Here is a 15,090-nt window from a genome sequence, read left to right as displayed (position 1 = left end):
GGCACTGAATACACAGCTCCAAAGACACTTTTGTCTGGTTCTTGGTGGATGACTGAAGTGATGGAATCAAAAGACTTTGTTCTGTGGGACATAGTCTGGTACGTGGAAGAGAGCCACTTTATCATCAGTTTGTGTTTGTTTATCTTGTTTTGCTGTATTTCCTGAGCTAACAAACTGTTTCTGGTTGTGTGTGTGTCTGCTTCTTCAGAGGGCTATGAGAGATGCTAAGTTTTCCAGTCTTTTAGGGTAGGAAAAAGAAAAGGGATAAGTAAGCTATTTCTCAAGAAAGACCTCTCAAGCCTTTTCTGTTGATACGACACACTCAGCAGAACATTTCCAACAGTGAAATGCTACCTGCTTTGCTCCTGTCCACCTTTCCAGTTAAAGCAATACTGCATCTAAACTCCTGCTTCACTTCCCAGCTAAACCATGGCAGATCTGCACCTATATATCAGCAATGAGTATATTAAAAAGAACAGGCAAATGTGTTGACTCTCTTCTTTTTGACATTCCTTTTTCAAACCTCTTTTGATAGTTTCCTCCCAGAAAGAGAGCGTGGAGTGTGTGCAAACACTTGTTCTCCACATCAAGCCTGACTGAACAATTTCTCTGCTATTCTGAGCTTCTGGTGAACTGAAAATTACCAGCTGTACTGAATTGTGACAGTGTGTGTGTGCGCACGCGCACATGTGGAACAAAAGAGATAAACAGAAGCTATCATATCTGACAACAGCAAATTTATTTTCACAGTTATGACCCAATCTAGCATTTTAATTCAGTAAAACACAAATGCAGCCTTACCTTCTGACTAAACATTATTTCTTGGAGTCCTCATATAAGCATATATGGAGCATGTGCAGAACAAGGAATCCTCTAATGCATTTCCTGGCTGAGACATAGTTAACGAATAGGGCAGCAAACACGTAAGTGCAGTCATCATTGCACACATTTGAAAAAGAAAGTACAATTGGGCTAGGGAAGACAGGTATTTTAGAGGTATGCAGCTTCCACTTCATACTTCAGCATGGCTGATCCACATCCAGATATGCTCAAAGCTGATCAATGACAAGCTAATTTTGTAATCTTCTAAGAAGACTACAAGCAATCAGGTTATCAGAGTTTAACTAGCTAACACTCCTCAGCTGATTTGCAATGATAAACAGTAACTCATTAAGCTGCAGTAATACATTTGCCACCCTTTGATGTCTACACTCTTAGTATTAAAGTGGTAACATTCTAAGCTTTTTTGCGTGTGCTACGTCATTCCTTCCATGTCAAAGTAAACCACAGTAGCTATAAAAAACGTGTGGTAGCAACCCAGCTAGCTAAATCCTTGCCAAAAATTGACTTCAATAGCTGTCTACAGAGTCTGCCGGAATACTGTTGGCCAACTCATACCATGTGTGCCTTGTAGGGTCGTGGCTTTAAAAGGACAACAAATTTGCCAAAATCTATCCATCTTTTCAGCTGGAATCCTCTGGATCACCCATGAAACGTAGTCACATCTAACAGGAAGGGAATAGACAACAGCCATCAGCACAGGGCACACCTAGGAGAAAGTAAAGAATGGTTTTAGACCCTGAATGGGAGCACTTTGTGTTGGCAGAATGGGACTACCCAGGCTGAGATGCATAACTGCATCCTGAAATAACACTTTTTAAAACACTTTCTATGAGTTGCACTTATCTGAGAACATTGGAGCCAACTACTGTTTCTGGGTGTTCAGACATTTAACTGACACCCATACGTGATTTTCTCAAAGGACATTTATAACCACACTGTAAAAACTGCCTCCTTTCTGAACACCATTGCCCAGAAAATCTGTTCCCCCAACAGGACTGCTCTGGCAGAAGGCCTCTCCTCAGAGGCTTTTTAATCAAATATGGTCCGTCTTTCACCAAAAGTTTGCTGTTCCGGGCAGGGACATGGGCAAGAACAGCAGACTTTGAAAGTCAAAGACCTGACCATAATTTCATCATAATCATGGTCAGATAAACACTACATGTGTACAGAAAAGCTCTACACTCTAAGTGCAGCAAGCCCACTACATCTGGGACAGGTATCTGTATTGTACAGGCACAGAGGGCTTGCAGTAAGTGTGTGGGAGACAAGAACCCTCCTACTCTTAGAATTAGAATTTGGTGGCCTTTATTTTACCTAATAGAGCTGGCAGGAACACAAACCAAAAGTATGCTTACAGCTGTGGCAACCAGCATAAGAGATGGCTTACCACAGGGTCCACTCTGGTGGACTTAGGGGATACAGTTCTTGTGTCTCTTTCATGGACTCAGAATCTCAGGATGATGGGCTAGAAGGAGGTCACTGATGAACTAAAAAATGAGGCATACTCTGATTTCTCCCGCTGCCACTGCTGTTTGTTCTGCTCTGAGTATTTGCCGTATCTGAGCTTGCACGGAGATTTGCACGCAATATCTGTGTGTCCAGGATTACCCTTATTCAAAAGGTGTAAAGGGATGGTGCTCTGATTTGGCAAGATGAGGAAGAAGCAATGCATTCTGGGCAGAATGGCTCAAGTGAGACGAACTGAAAAGCATATAAGAAGAAAAGGGAAAAAAGATGCAGAGGGAGCAGAAAGAAAAGGAATAATAAGAAACTGGACAGAGAAAAGAAGGACCAGAGTGGACAACAGGAACAGCTGAAAAGGAAGAAAAGGCAGTTGAAAGCACCTTGGGAGCCTGGAAGCCATGAAACATTACAGTTTTGCACATCAACTGTTATAAAGGATCAGATTGATTTTCGTAACTGAATTTGCCAGGGAGGGAAAAGAACGAAGAAATACCCAGCTTCAAACACCTGGGCTGAGGCTGGGTGTGAGCTCATTCCACAGTAAAACTCTCACAGCAGGGAAAACTCTGTGCCCATGTGTAAGGGGAACGCTGGTGGCAGCTCTGTCAGTGATGGCACTACATTTACTGACCATCTGAGAGGTGGGGGACAGCTCGAGGGGGACACAAACAGCTTCAGCAGAACGCTTCCAAGAGAAGAGAAAGCAGTCGGTAGACAACTGCCCCGTTCTCCCTCTGTCACCCATGATGATTGATGAACCTCTCTGCGGCTCTGTCCTGGTCTTTTCAGTGAAAGAATCCAGCTGGCTTTCTCATAATGGCAGAAGTAATTAAAAAGGGGATCAACTTCAGAGGAACATAAAACACACACCAAAAGTCTGTCTCTTTAATGATATCCCCTACATACTTTACTGGCAGGGATTCTGCTAGTCTAATACCTGTTAATTTTCTTTCTAATTAGGGCTATAGCTCACCAGAGGCTGTTTTATACTTAATTTGTTGGGGTTTTATTATATGGCTCAACAGTCAGCCAACCACTGTATGCATCATGTGATCCTGGTTGAGATCTTTCAGGCATTACTGCACACTGAGGCCCTTGGAGAGAACGTGCCACTACAATTTGTGAGTCACCCGTTCTTGCTCTGCCTAGGTCTTGTCATGTGTGTGCTTGTCAGGATTCATCTCCGTCTCCATTACCCCTGGGGCAGAAGTCATAGTTTGTTTCTGCTCACTTGTCTGATTTTTAGCAGATCATATTCCCATCTTCAGAACCTTAAGCAAGTGCCATCTTTGGAGAATTTAAGGTGGAATTCTAAGTGCCGATTTAATTCAACTCAAAACCATCTTTTAATTGACAGGAAATATCCCCAGTTCAACCATTTTCCAAGGTTGATGTAGACTGTTATACAAAGGAAGAAAAATAAATTAAAAGCATTCTTTGCTGTTACTAAAGAGAAAACTGATTTTCTTAACTGTTTTTCTTGTATTTCTGTCATTTTTTTAAATATTTACTTTAAGAATTTGAAATGAAGTTGCGGTCTGAGGCAGATTTTATTTGTCCGAAACACACCTGAGATGATTGTCATTAATTCTATTTTTGCCAGAAATGCTTGCAACCAAATTATGCAGTTAAACAATTAGCTTGGAAATTATCAGGAGAAAATTGAGAGAGTAGATCACAGATAAGCAAAGTCCATGGTGCTTTAGTGACCAGAACATAATATATGCTAATGAAAGAACATTTTATTAAGCCACTATAAGCCAGCTCAGGGGACTGACCAATCTTTGTTTTGCCTCTAGGATGTCAGCTTCCAGGTAAACAAGGGTATTAGTACATCATTGACTCCAAATTGGTGAGCAAAGGAGGTCACCAATAGCTGTTAAATAGTAAACCTCATCCTCCATCTCTGTGGATGCCAGGAAGGATGACACTTAAAAGTTGTTCAGTCACACACTGAGAATGATGGTAGCACTTGTTATGTCATCCTAAAACAACACATGAATTCCAGAGAACCACCATCCTGCTTATCTGAATCCACAAAGTGCTTAATTTTCATGCAAGCAATTCCCATGACTTTGTCATTGCAGCTCGTACAGAAACAGGATAATGGAAACTCTTGCCTACCTCTGCAGCAGAAATAAACCTCAGAAAATTCCTACTTTCTCCACTGCTGTCTGGTAGTATTTTACTGAAAGAGATGGAGAGTGCAAGGTCAAGATAATGGTGGTTGTTGTTGAAAACCTTCGGAAATAATACATTAAATAAAAAAAATAAGTAAAATAATAAAAATTAAAAATATAAATTCATTCAGATAGCCAAATACCCTTATCAGCCATCTAGCCCTACATCTAGTAGCTTTCAATACGTAAGCTAGCTCCAGCTAGCTCAAAAGAAGAGCAATTGGTCTGGATCTGGTTTTGTCTACAGAAGCATGGGTAGTCAGACAATCTTCAGTGGTATTTGGATGGGAAGACTACAGGAATTAGAGTTCCTAGGTTGGGAAGTTCACAGCAAAGTAAAACAAGGAAACTGAGCTTCTACCTACTGTGTATAGATGTACAAGATGCAGCTGACAATCCAGAAGTGCAGCTGAGTTACCCTTCATCAGCTGTGGAAGACTACTTGTTCCAGGAATAAATAAACTAGGGCACAAGGTAATGTGTCATTTCTTTTCCACCCAGCAAAAGAAATCATCCTCGACTGAAACAACATATATCAGCTGAAAAGGTTCTACCTTACCATCCCATTCAAGAACACAAAGCACAGCAAAACAGACAACCTAAACTCTACCAGCAAAAAACCACAGAACTGAAGGAGGTTCAGATGGTGAGAGGAGTTTTACTGGAGATGTGATATAACCATATTTTTCTCAACATGCCCTGGCAGGCCTAGGTAGATCTCTAGAAGGGATGTCCTTGCACAAAAGAAAAAAAAATAGAGGGTAGCTTTGCACAATACACATCTCAGTGTCACCCACTGCTAGGTAGGCCTAACAAACTTCTCTGAAAGACAATGAACATATGCATGAAGGTCATGTCTATTGGGAATCTTCAGATAGAACGGCTTGGATTCTTGACCGGGAAGTCTCTAACCCAGAAACTGCTAGAGATACGGAGGAAGGATGTAACAAGGGAGGAGTCACTCCAGAAATGGCCAGCTACTCTATTCTTCTGCAGGCACCTGCTGTTGGCTCCTATCAGAGAAAAGATGCTGGGCTGGATGGAACTTCTCCACCCAGAGAGCAGCTCTTCTGCTCTCTACTCACCTGTCACTGGTATCCCCTCCTGCTTTCAGCCCCATTTCCATGCAGTGCTCCAGTCCCTGACCTCCTTAACAGGGACTGCAAGCATCAAGGGACATTACCGCTGATGCGATCATCAATGACTGCTGCTGGAAATCCATGCAGAAATATGTGCTGTGCACAGGGAAGCAGACAGCAACAATACCCAGCTCTCCTTCCCTCTCTCCCTTCCTCCACCTGTAATTGAAACTCAAGGAATCCAAGTCCCACTACCTCCTATCAGAAGGATATTTCCATTCCTTCAGGAAGGGGTTAGCAAGGGCAAGCCATGCCTTAGTGGCACCCCTCCCAGCAGTGTGCCCATACCACATGTGTAAATACCGCTACGTGCATGTAAGCACCTGATTTTAGCCAGGATTTTTTGGATGTGCCAGAATGAGGGATAAGAGCAAATTCCTGTACACAGGGTCATCAAAATTACGTTTTGCTCCATCTGGCTAATTTTCCTCACAGAAGGGGCAGAGGGAAGGTCAGATAGTGGAAGCACCTCTACCTTTTTAAGACAAACTACAGCCTTGCACCTCTGAGGCATGAGGCCTCCTGTAGTCCCGAGCAGTTTGTGGTGATAAGGTAGGTTCAAAGTCAAGCCTGACATGCAAATCATCAAGTCAGGGTCAGGGCAAGTCTGACAGTGGTAGCCAGAGTCATACCCTTCTCGTGATCACCAGGCAAGTCCATACTGACAAGGCAGGTCCAATGTCAAACTAGGAGCAGAGTCCACAGGTCAGGATCCAGCCAGGTCAACAGGGCGCGTGGCCAGGCATGACTGCAATACAGCTGGAGCTAGAGACAGGCACATTTACAGCGTAACTCGGGCAGGGACTGAGCTGCAATGGAGCCCCTGAGCAGAAGGTATGGGTGAAGGCCCCAGGTGAGGTTGGTCAGAGCAACGAAGGTCCATTGATGCACTCGGGACCCTGACACAGTTTTTCTAGGAACTGTACAACAGGAGAGGTGAAAAAGTGCCAAGAAACTTTGGCCTGAGCCAAGGAATACCCAGCAAAATAATGAGCCCCAGCTGTTCCAGCAGGGCTCATGCCGCATGAGTGTCAGACAGGCTCAGACGTTTCCTGTCCCATCGTTTTGCCCCAGAACATTTGAAAAACAAACAAATAATGGTTAGAGCCAATCTGCAGTGACCATGCCCAAGAGAAGAGGCAGCCAGCCAATGTGATATTTGCTTTCCTCACATCCAGAAAAGCCAGCAGCAAACAAATTCTTAAGGGGGGGGGGGCACGGACACGCTAGGAGGAATATTAAAGGCATTGGGTTGTAATGGATTTTAAAACAATCATTGTAAAATTTAGCACAAAGTACTATATTAATAAAGTGTTTTCATAATGCATGGTTTATATGCAAGAGCACGGAGCCTTATCTTTGGATTTCTCAGCTTTTGTTATTTTCAAATTCACCCTTAGGATTCTGATCATGACTTACTTTTTTAATTGAATTTCTCTACAAGAAAACAAGTAGCTGGGTGAGCACATGAACTAATGCAGCCTAATTTTGAAAGGCTTTTGGGCTTGTGATAACTGACTTTTAAACTTCTTAACCCTATTATTAATGACCAGAGAATGAGAGTCTACACAGGAACAGAAACTTTGCTGTTGAGTAGATCCCCTGTTGTCTGCAGTCATAGACTCTGAACGAAGCATTTCCTCTGGCTGGTCATTCGTAACAACTCTTTTCCAAGAGTATCTCTGACAGATAACATAGGCAGCTATTTTCCCCCCATGAGGATTAAGAGTATCACCCTTTTCTACTCTGTGCCTAATTTCATGAAGCATCTAGAAACAGAGTACGTTCAAGATCTCTGGCCCTCTATCAGAGCTCACTGAAACCGGCCAGCTGATACAAAAGACACCTGCACACACAAAGAAAGAAAGTGGGATTGCATGAGTGTCATTCCATTTCCATTTAGCAGGCTAAAAGGAAAAAAATATCAGTCACATGATAACCACTCTTTAATTCGTTTTCACAGACAGGTTGTAAAAGCTCTGTAAAAACCAGAAGAGTGTGGGGGTTTCGAGGGGATATATAAAAATAATAATAAATAAGATACTAATATATTTCCTTCAAATACATAGATCAAACTGTCTGCAGACATTGAATAACCTATGCCTTGTCTGTGAGGCAAAAGAGTAATGACATTTATAAAATGGAGTATTTACCAAGGTTTTGAGTCTTGCTCAAGATCAGAGAGAGAGAGTTCATTGCAGGGTTGACAACAATACCTGAACTTTAATGTCTAGAACTACTACAGGGTAAAAATGGTATCTTTATTCTATTACTCTTTCAGTAACAGAGCAAGGAGAGAGATAGTAACAGGGGTATCACTTCATCACACTTGACAAAACATTGATTTTCAAATCTTAATGTATTAGGGAAGATACAAGTAATTCCTTTACTTGGTATTTTCCAATAAAAGAATCATGTGAAAGGTCATAATCTTTGGACATTTCTTCATGCTTCACCTCCAAACTGTAATAGTCCTCTCCTTCCCTACTTGTTCTGAAGCATATTATAGAAAATACAGCTGGAAGTGTTCTCAAGTTGGGGATGTTCTAGATGGAATGTGTTCCACAGGACAGCCATGATTCCTGAAACTCTAGTTGTTCACGTTCCTTTTCTACCTAACTGAAAGTTATTGCTCATGAAGAGTTGCAGACAAACACAAAGTGGAGCTAAAAATAGAGGATTTTCTGTTAGCAAGAAAATTTTGTAAGGCACATTAAGCCATATCAGTGCATTCTGGGATGACCTGGTTTTCAAAATAATCTTGATATAGTCACCACTGAATATGTACTAACCATGTTCCAACACAAGATCTATGTTTGCAGGCCACTTTCTATAGGCTCTGGGCAGCTTCTGTGATTCACAGTTCTGTGACAACTTCGTCATACAGAAAGTGCTCCAGCTACAGACCCTGGAAGCCTGCTCTAGGACTTCTAAAATCTAAATCTCAGTTTTGTGATGGGGACGCTTGCAGCTTTCAGAGCCTCCTCCGCCTCAGAGCTCTTAGACTTACAGTTTGGGAAACCTGCAACTCTGCACATGCTTGGGAACCCAGAGTTTGGCAATATGCCTCCTGGATCTCCCCTGAAACTGGTTTATGAAATACCTGCTTCGTCAGGAATCCAGCGACACAGACGGGAATTCTACAGGACACCTGTGTTATAAAGTAATGAAAAATACTTGTAAAATACTCAGGCTCAACAAAAACTTAATTGATCAACATCTATTTCATTGAGAAATTTCAGTCTAACTTTTAAAGTGGAACATTTGCCCTCAAAAGAGGCAATACGTATACCCATACAGTTCCTTTTCAGAGGTGGTCTTTCCCCAGCAGCCAGGTGTTCTCTTTGCCTTACTTCAGCGCTGGAGGGACACTGAGGAGGGAGGAGGTTGCCAGATATTCATAATTCCATTCTGCTAACAGCATAGTGGCCCTAATTTTCTGAGTTTTCAAACACTGTGTAAAATATGGCTATAATGAAAGTTAATATGTTTATGGCTACATTGAGCTTTCTCCCTATAAAATCCCCTTCTGTTCAAAGTCATATAAATTCCATGCATCTTCCATAGTGGTTTTGAGCCAAGATAAAAAAAGCTGTTGATATTCCAGTGTCTTGTGTACAGTGTCTTCCACACTCTTCTTCTAAAATCTCTTTCCATAGCTCCAGATTCTTTCCCTGAATAAGGATTAGGGCCCTTAACCATATCTATATTAAATATAAAACAGCCTCTGGTGAGCTATAGCCCTAATTAGAAAGAAAATTAACAGGTATTAGACTAGCAGAATCCCTGCCAGTAAAGTATGTAGGGGATATCATTAAAGAGACAGACTTTTGGTGCGTGTTTTATGTTCCTCTGAAGTTGATCCCCTTTTTAATTACTTCTGCCATTATGAGAAAGCCAGCTGGATTCTTTCACTGAAAAGACCAGGACAGAGCCGCAGAGAGGTTCATCAATCATCATGGGTGACAGAGGGAGAACGGGGCAGTTGTCTACCGACCGCTTTCTCTTCTCTTGGAAGCGTTCTGCTGAAGCTGTTTTTGTCCCCCTCGAGCTGTCCCCCACCTCTCAGATGGTCAGTAAATGTAGTGCCATCACTGACAGAGCTGCCACCAGCGTTCCCCTTACACATGGGCACAGAGTTTTCCCTGCTGTGAGAGTTTTACTGTGGAATGAGCTCACATGCAGCCTCAGCCCAGGTGTTTGAAGCTGGGTATTTCTTCGTTCTTTTCCCTCCCTGGCAAATTCAGTTACGAAAATCAATCTGATCCTTTATACCTGTTGATGTGCAAAACCGTAATGTTTCATGACTTCCAGGCTCCCAGACTTTGCCTTCCTTTTCCCTTGAATGATTCTTGAAGACCTTCAAGGTCCAAGTGGAGTGAGACACTGAATTCCAGAGTTTGATTCCTGCAGACGGTAGATCCATAAAGTTGTCTTTTTTGTTTTTTCACTCTATCCACTAAACAGAAGCCACAAAAGGTAGCAAGTTGCATTGGGGCATTCTTCTACAGGAGAAACATGTCAGTCATCAGCAAATGAGAAGGTGGTTTCCAATACAATTCTTCCCATTTAAAGGCCTTTTAGACTCTTTTGACATTTTGCTATGTGAAACAGATCCTCCAACTTGACTGCAATTTTATAGGTACTCTCCAAAATACCTACTCAGAGCATTTTCTGATCCTGTCTTCACCAATACTACAAAACAGTATATCCACATAGACATGATCTTCTAATCATGACTTCCTGTCAGAGAACCAGACTAGAAAGATGGTGGCAACAAAAGTCAGCAGATCTAAACAATTAAGTTAAGCAAATTGAAATATACACCACCTGGACCTACACAATTGCATGTATTCCTCCTACAGCAACAGATAAGATAGAAGAAATTGTGCAGAGCAGTAGAAAGAAGGAACAGTGGGCTAATAGTTAATGCACAGAGAGAGAAGCAGTGTTGGGAATTAGATGAGCCAAGTGCTTTGTTTCAGGCCCTTTATCTAGAGGCCTGTGGAAGGTAGCAGGTGACTGGGTAAAGAAGCATTGCCAGCCCTGCAAAATGCAGGGTAGGGCTCAGAATACCAATTTTTTTCCAGTCGACACAGTGCTAATGGCAATGCATTCTTTGGAAACATAAACCATAGAGCAAGGTAGAGAAAAATGAATTGTTCCAAACCTGAGCAACTCCTCATTCCTTTTTTTTTCTTTCCCCCCTTCCCAATTATATGACATTAAGGCATTTAGGATTAGATAATACTTCCGCAAAACAGAAGTCTGTTAGGTTCTTTGTAACCCAATTTTTTATTGAAAATTATAATCCTGTCCATTTATTCCATATCTGTACCAGAAAGCATCAGTAGGGTCCAGAGCCTAGCTGACCCAACGTGGGTTCTGAGTAGCTCAGTACTCAATGGGAACTGCTAGAAAGGATCAGCTATTGTCAAAAGATGACTGAAATGTTCTGCTAGATATCTACTGATTCAGTTTTCAGTAATCTATAATAAATACAGTTTAGACTGTCAGACAGTAAGGAAATTGAGGCCAGTCAGCCAAATTTTTAAACACATCTTAGCAATATCATCTACTAATAGAAAACAAATGTTTACAGATTCACCTCCCCCTTCCTTGCATGTTATTGCCAAGAAAATACAAACCAACCCCAAAAATCCAGTGGCCAGCATGGTGTGGATTCATCTTCATGCACACTACAGCTCTCACTTCAGAAGAAGCAGTGCTTTGTTGAGATCCAACATTCATACCCAAAGTGATCTCCCTTCACAGCCTGAGGGAGACAGTGCAGTACATTGTTTGTTTCTGTTAATTTCTGTATTTCTCTATCCTATGGAAAAATCCTTAACCCAGTGAAGTCATTACAACATTTATCATTGATTTCAATCTTGCCCTGTATTAAGTATCTACTTATAACTAAGGAAAGCTTACCTGTGCAAGGACGGTGTTCTCAAAGTGCCATCTAAGGCTAAAATAATTCCCCAAGGAACTGGAATCATCACAAATCTCATTACCTTCTTACAGGGCACTTTGAGTTTGCTCTCAGTAACTTGAATAGCAACATGTATTTTAAAAACAAAACACATTTGAATATAATGAACATTAAAAACAAAAGTTAAGGCAGTGAAGCCTTAGTAAAGCCAATTATAATACTAGATAGCACTACAGCAAAACTCTTAATTCAAAATCGAAAAAAAAAAAAAAAATTAGTGCCCCTGTTGTAAAAATGTCAAACCTCTATTTTGGAAAGGCTTTTCATCTTAAATAAGCTACATCTAGCAGTGACTTTACAGTTGACAAAGACTTTGAAGCAGCAAAACCCTGCTCCATGTGACAAGATGTGGGACAAAATGGTGATGCAAAAATAGAAGGATAAATATAACTAGATGTGCCACTCAGAACACAGAAAGCTGAGGCAGGTGTTGTCATAGCTGTCAGCTTTCAGGTTCCTTCTTTCTTCAGATTTTCCAAATCACGTCTTGATTCTTCCTTAAAAAACATGGAAAAGCAAAAGAAGGACCAGATATGAGACTTTTGGTTTTAAATCCATAATGCCAAGTGTTTTGGAAAGCAGTCTAAAACTGCTGCATATTGGTTTAAAAAAAACAAATCACAATTGCCTTGATTTTCTTTTCTAGATTTCAGAGCTTTTCTTCTGAGAGATTAGGAAAAACAAGAGTTTCTGGAGAACAAAATAATAGTTTTAAAAAATTAAAGCCTCGGATAAAACACATAAAATTACAATTAAATATTTTATAGAAATGAATTTTAAACACTTCCCACTTGTAAAGAAGTAATCTAGAAGAAATTTTAGCATGAAAACAGAGTTTGAACTTCTTAATGAAGTCTCAGAGGCAAAAGTATCCCAAGTTGTGTCATTTCTGTAAGGACTGAAACAAGAAAATCCCCACCATTGTGAGACTGTGACAAAAATAGCCAGCACTGGCAAAGGAGAGTCAACTGACTTCAGTAAATGAGGGAAATACTGGCAAGCGTAAACCTTGACCTCTAGCAGCGATATTCTCATTTCAAGACTTAGAGGTCTACACACATAACCACCTATTTCTGTCAGAGTCTACTCTTGCTGCAATCCATCCCTGGGCAAACAGCCAGTGCAAAATCTCTCCAGCACAGAAGCCCCACTTAAGCCGTGGGTTTAACAGGAACATAAATGAAGGGAGTGTTGAAAATAACCTGCCCTTACAAGGCAATCACATTTCAGGATTCCCAGGCTATAGAGAAAAGGCATCTGTAAACAGAAGTCTCTAAGTCCTGCCTTTCCACCTCATCTTCTTCTTGGAAAAGGAAACCTTGAGCAGTTTCTGTGAAAGGAGCAGTCACAATGTGGGAAAGATAACTCCTAGTGGTTTTGTTTTTCCTTAAACTGCCCTCTATGGCTAAAATAACAGTGGCCGAGCAGTGGAGCACACTTTTTCCCAGTTCTGTAGAATACAAGAGCAGGGGGATGTGTGCTCCTGGAACCTCTTTGCAGATGGTGAGGGTTTTTTCTTTATGCCTTCGTCTTTTCCGCTAGCTCATAATCTGCCCCCTAGCTTCCCTGGGGCCAAGGAGAAGAGGATGATCTTTATATAGCTCTCCTCGGGGACTGGGCGAATCACAGAGTAACATCTAATCCCTCTTGCACTCCGCAACTGTATACCATCCCAGCTGAATATCAAGCCACGAAAAATAAGTTGCAGTTTTAAATACAAAAATCAGGCAGAAGGATTACAAGCACAGTTAGAGCAGTAATCAGTTTCCACCACAAAACTCAAACTGAAAAATTAAACAAAGCAAAGGTAAGAAAAGAAACAACCAGAGACCAGGTAGGGTGCAGAAACCACCTAGAAAGGCCAAGATTCCGTGTTCTTTATTTTGGCACTTAATTTTTCTTAAGTTTTTGAAATATTATATTCAATAGTCATTGGGTGAATCTATTGCATGATTTGTTATTTTTTTTACTGGAAAGGGCATGGAGCCATGTTTTTTTAAATGCTCGGCCACCATGTTTGGTATCTGAGCTGTATCTCATGCACTGTTTGTCATTTCACACCACTTAGAACAAATCCCAGCTGGCTGGAATCCTAGTCCTGTGGACTGTGAGTCATGGATATTAAATGACCATCATGTGAGCTCCTGCATGCTGCTGTGGTTAGTGTATGACACTGTAAAGTTGTACAGTATCTTATCACAGAAGATCATCAACATGAATATACAGTTTGAGCGGGAGCACTTTCATAACAACACAAAATAAATTACTTGTTTTAGCAAGCAGTCAGTAAGGAATAGAGATGTGTGAAGCTGAAGCAAAGGTACAGCGTTTCCATGTTTTTCAGGGGACAAGTAAGCCACAGAAAATCAGGTGCTGGTTCTGTAATAGCAGAACTGGAGCAAGAGTGGAAAAGATACTGTCTATAATGGAAGGGTTTGCAGGAAACTTTAAATCTCCTCAAGGAAATCCTGTAGCAGTCTTTTTGGTGGGTAATTATAATCCAGTCCAGTCTCACTGAAATATCCTACCAGCATAAGGAACTGAACACACACGTTTAAGAGTCTGGCTCTTAGGAACCAGAATAAATTTTGGGATTGACTAAAATACCAGTCCCAGTTCAGAATTTTAAAACAATTAGATCTTTTTCACTGACACAATATGGACAATCCTTGAAGTGGATAGTTTTTGTCTATCAGAAGCCCAAATTAGAAGATTTACTAAGCAATCTATTTCGTGCTTGTCAATGTCACGCAGGAAATTTGTACTACAAATCAGATTGGAAAAAACTTGGGGCAAAGAGGAAACATTATTTTCAAAGAATAGCATTTCATACCTGGATTAGGTGGTTTATTCCATCCTAGCTACGAGCTGGGTAAGTTCCTGCCATTGGTGAGAAAATGAAAATCCATTTTAGACAACATACAGGAAAACCCTGTAAGAGTTAGATGTGAAAGCCCATTTCCATCTTCGTTAGCATTGGCAAGTTACTCAGGCTAGAAATTGTTGTTATCCAGTCCGAACTGTTATCCAGTTATCTTCTGCAGGTTACTATGAAACACGTACTGCTGTCAAAAGTTCTTATGACTCTCTAATGTTTCAGTCTTCAGTCACGGCTCCAAAAAAATGACTTCTCTAGCTGCGAGTTCCAGCTTAGATCTGCTTTTCTGTCTTGCATGTGTTTTTCTTCCTCGTAGCAGCAACCAGCTTCTTCCCACTATCCCAGCAGTCTCCCCTACCTTTGCTTATGTTTCTACCACATCATAGTGGTGTAATTAGCTCTCCTTAGGTCAGCAGAGGCAGGCATTCATTGCTTGCACTTTCTAACACTTTTCTAGCACCGAGGCATTTAAAACGTATTATATTTCTTGAGTTAAACATCAAAAACTTTGATTTTGAAGTCTGTTCATGGGCCAAAAGAGACAGTTAAAACTCACTACCAATTTTTTGTATAGCAGTCCAGGGCTTTAAA

At 41.1% G+C, this 15,090-nt stretch overlaps 1 long non-coding RNA gene across 1 annotated transcript; it reads right to left on the bottom strand.

Moving 5' to 3' along the window:
- Nucleotides 1-722: 722 nt before the first annotated feature.
- On the bottom strand, nucleotides 723-14,827 carry LOC128142288 (uncharacterized). Its single transcript, XR_008235333.1, has 3 exons — nucleotides 14,455-14,827; nucleotides 11,279-11,402; nucleotides 723-1,549 (listed from the first exon to the last, which is right to left on the bottom strand). It is a non-coding gene; the product is annotated as an uncharacterized LOC128142288 (long non-coding RNA).
- Between the last annotated feature and the right edge of the window lie 263 nt (nucleotides 14,828-15,090).

This window comes from Harpia harpyja, chromosome 5 (genome assembly GCF_026419915.1).
Source record: "Harpia harpyja isolate bHarHar1 chromosome 5, bHarHar1 primary haplotype, whole genome shotgun sequence".
In the NCBI taxonomy this organism is placed as follows: Eukaryota; Metazoa; Chordata; class Aves; order Accipitriformes; family Accipitridae; genus Harpia; species Harpia harpyja.
Note: the sequence above shows the minus strand (reverse complement) of the source record. Positions and strands in the feature narration are given on the sequence as shown.